This window comes from Lissotriton helveticus, chromosome 4_1, assembly GCF_964261635.1.
Source record: "Lissotriton helveticus chromosome 4_1, aLisHel1.1, whole genome shotgun sequence".
NCBI lineage: Eukaryota > Metazoa > Chordata > Amphibia > Caudata > Salamandridae > Lissotriton > Lissotriton helveticus.
In genome coordinates this window covers 1,394,241,485-1,394,245,788 of record NC_136063.1, presented here as the reverse complement: position 1 = coordinate 1,394,245,788, position 4,304 = coordinate 1,394,241,485, and the positions used below count along the sequence as shown (strand labels likewise).

General features: G+C 37.5%; 1 long non-coding RNA gene across 1 annotated transcript; it reads right to left on the bottom strand.

The window, feature by feature from the left end:
• Positions 1 to 541: 541 nt before the first annotated feature.
• Positions 542 to 1,793, bottom strand: LOC144827526 (uncharacterized). Its single transcript, XR_013610234.1, has 3 exons — positions 1,709 to 1,793; positions 1,485 to 1,607; positions 542 to 720 (listed from the first exon to the last, which is right to left on the bottom strand). It is a non-coding gene; the product is annotated as an uncharacterized LOC144827526 (long non-coding RNA).
• Between the last annotated feature and the right edge of the window lie 2,511 nt (positions 1,794 to 4,304).

Sequence of the window (4,304 nt, the reverse complement as noted above, 5' to 3'; positions counted from 1 at the left end):
GTATGGTAGAATGGACTAAAAGACCAAATCAATTACTAAGGAATATTATCAACTGCTCCAGAAACTATCTCACAATAATAGCAACTAGATATATATCCTTACTAGAAATCGAACAAGCCCTACACAGACAAGCTGTGGGAGTATTGGTGCAAAAAACAAGGACCCCCTGTTTTGGAGTAAGAAAACCAAGCGACAGGGATAAACACTTTGTGAAGTCAAATATCTAAAAAACAAACCAGCTGGGTAAGACCTAAGATAATCTAATGCATATATTCATCAACGTTCTATGTGGTCACCATTAGAATTACGACATTACAGATTCAACTTGTCTATTGTTGACTAATTGCGTAGACTTTTGTCAGACAAAGATATACACAACTATAAAAAGAGGGAGTAAATACACATGTATATAATACAACAGAATTTTTATTATGACATAATAAATCAAACAGAATAAAATAAAATAAAATTGAACAAAAACTACAATTCATAAAACCTTTTTTGTATCAATTTATAATTAAAAATTACAGATAGTCAAAGAGTAAAACAGATTTTCAAATGTGAATAGCTAAGGTTCCTTCTAAATCTTAAAGCATATAAAGAAAACCTATATTCACAAAAAACATAAAAAGTGGCCAGAAAACTAATTTCTGTTCGACGCGCGTTTCGGCGTTTCCACAAACGCCTTCTTCAGGAGCCACAAGGTTAAACTGTAATAATCTTTAAAGACAAAGGAGAGAAAAAAATATTTACATTTACCTTCTGTCCATTTTTTAAAAAAAGACAGCACATTTTCATTATATACAAAAAACATATGTACACATTCCCTCATACTTCAAAAAATTGTTACACAGATTTCTATTTACATATTGAATATCTATCTTAAGCCGTGAACCACAATTCTCAATTAATCAACCTATTCCTAGCTTACACCAGCTGTATTATTCATCTTATATCACATAATTTTTTACATGGTATTTTAGTTCATGATAAGTTTCTAGAGCAGTTTCGAAGGGGTACCTTACTAATGTTAGGGGATACAACCTAATACAGGCCACGTTCGTTTTAATATTGAAAGGAAACACAGGGCTATCCCTTATTAAGGTATCATTTCTTATGCAGTGCAGATGATAATTTACATGTAAGGGTCTACGCACTTACGAAAGGAGAGGTAAAATACATGTTCACTATCCACCCTAATTAGCAGAAGGGGCAAGGTATCTTTATATATTGTCACCTTTAATATTTTGGCTTCAAAGATAACCCTTCAACATTGCAATAATGCAAGCACCCCATATGGTAGCATCTTATATATTAGTCTCTTGTCTATTTCTCCACTCAGACACCTACGTTGCATTCTGTCCCATGGTAGACGATACCAAACTGTCAGAAAATAGACCCCAAAATAGCTACATATGTTAACATCTGATACATATGCTCATTACTGCCTTCAAGCAGGTTAGACCAATATCCCTTCTACTTACTTCAGTTTGAGCGAAAGACTCGTTTTCTCACTGTTCTGGTTTTTCTAATTGCAGAATGAAAATAATTCACATTCCTAGAGCCCGATTGTTTCAACGTATTCTGGAAACCAGCATTACCAAAAACTGTCCGCAGAGAAAGCCAAAATTAACTGCATGTATTGGCAACCAATCTACTTAATCGTTACTGCACTCAAACTGGTTTCCTAGAGATCCCTTGTACTTACTTAGGTATAGATAGGCAGGCTCGTTATCGCAATGTTTTCGTTTTTTCAAAGTGCAGACAGAAAATAAATCACCATCTCAGAGCCCGTTTTTTTCCCCCTTCGGAGTTTTACTGGAAGCCGGTAGTTCCTGAGGGAAAGATTATATTTAAGTTTTAATAGGCATCCCACTTTTGGAAAGGTTGTTACTCGAGTTAACCTGAATTATTATTTGGCAGCAAAAACGGGGAACTGCGTTCTAAAAATAAATTACTAAAGAGGCCTTTCTACTTACTTTGCTTAGATTACGCGGCTCATTTCCTCAATTTGTTGTTTATTCGGAGAGCTGCAAAAGATTAATTCGCACTCTTGAGACACAAAGCCTCCAGCGGAATTCTGGAAAACGGGTATTTCCTAAAGAAAAGATTGTATCCAGTTTTAAAGGTCATCTTGCACGCTCGATTATATCTAGATTTGTGCTTAACAATGAAAGGACGACATTCAGAGGGAGCACATCTTACCTTTGGAAAGAGATGCGACGAGATAAGTCGAAAAACAGGTCGCGGACAGGCTGGATGTAGCCTCTGGCGTCTCCCGACCGTTAGAATGCGTGTTACCGCGAGTAGCCGCGGAAACCTGCTTTTTAAATGGTAGCAAACAAGTCAGGCTGATGCCTTACACCTGTGTCCCAGTAAGGTCAGAAACGTTACGTGAACAGACACGAGTGCGGGAGTTATTTAAAGGTGTATACACCGCATAACGCATCTGTAGCAGGTCCTTTATATTTCTAACAACGCAATTCACAAAATCATCGCGCATATATGTGTTGATATATTTCATTTTATCTATGTAGATATTTGCAAACATACCTTGTTTGTCTCTAGCTTAAAAGTTTATATAAAGGCTAGTTTGCTGTCTCAGTGGCAATGCATTCCGTCAATCACAAAGGGATTGTGAACTATTCATGTCTCTACGATGATTTATAAAGCAGCATTCAGCATCTTATACATGTAGGCATCAGCCCATCCTCATTTCAGACATACATACTTCTAGACTTTTATACACTCCACAATAAAATCCTTCTATGTCTTGGAGTATATATGGCTAGATACCACTGATGGTAATCAAATGGAGACAGATATGTTATACGGGGTCTCACATTGATCTTTGTTTATCCACATATTTCTTAGGGGCTAACGTCATCATAAAATTGCGTTTTCCCCTAAAGGATACTGTTAAGAAAATCCAATTCCTAACAAAGGAAGCACTGAACAAGGGGGACATCTCCAATCAGGAATATGATTTTTTAAACACCAACAGTAACAAAACAGCTTGTATCTATGGCCTCCCTAAGATACACAAGAGTGCCTCGAATCCGCCATATAGACCAATCGTGTCCACGATTGGAACACCAACTGAGGCCTTGTCCAAATTTACAGATTATTTTTTACGACCACATATACCTAAGATTAAATCATATGTCAAGGATACGGGACATATGATCAACATTGTTGAAGATCTAAAGTTTACCCCTTGTAAAGACATCTTGGTCACTATGGACATCACGTCCTTGTATAGCAACATCCCCATCGATGGAGCTATAAGGGCAACGGATCAGTTCATAGATAAGTACAACATAGAGTGTCCAAAGAGTTTTTTAATTGACTGTCTATACATTATTCTAACAGAGAACATCATTGAGTTTGGCGATTCCATCTATCGCCAAATTAGAGGAGTCAGTATGGGTGCCTCAGTTGCCCCATCAATAGCGAATATTTACATGTCAGCGTTCGAAGATCAATTTATTGACAATGAGGTGGCTCCCTTTTTTGAATCCATTTCCCATTGGTCCAGATACATAGATGATATCTTTTTTATCTGGACCAATGGGAAAGACTCTCTCTTAGAGTTTCTGGAATGGATTAACCTCACAGATGAAAACTTACATTTTACAGCTCAGTATAGCACCAGTCAGGTAGAGTTTTTGGACCTACTAATACGCGAAAATAACCATAAATTGGAGGTGGATCTTTTCGTGAAAGGTACAGCTCGTAACACGCTGTTACATTTCACGAGCTTTCATCCCAAAAACCAACGGGAGAGTATACCTTTCTCACAGTTCTTGCGGGTTCGCAGAAATTGTACGAATCTTGCAGACTATGATAAACAGGCCCACATTATGCGTAAGAAATTCCTCGAGCGAGGTTATCCCCATAGACTCATAAGATCCTCCTATAAAAGAGCACGGTTCTTTGACCGCGCTGCCTTGTTAACATCCAAAGAAACTAAATCTAAAGATCAATTGGTATGCGTCACGACCCATTCCACCCTGAATGAACGTGTCCGACAGGTAATCAATGCGAGTTGGCATCTGCTGAATTGCAACCCAACGTCAAATAAAAAATTACCAAAACCCCTGTTCGCATTTAAGAGGAATAAGAACCTCAAAGACAAGATAGTGCATTCCAGATTTAATTCCAATTCTGGCAAAAATGGTTTTACACAGAGATCATTGTTGAATAACTTACCCGTTCGTGGAACAGTTAAATGCTCCTCGTGCAAATCATGCAATAACATTATTGAGGGTGAAGAATTCACACATAATGGATATACAGTGAAG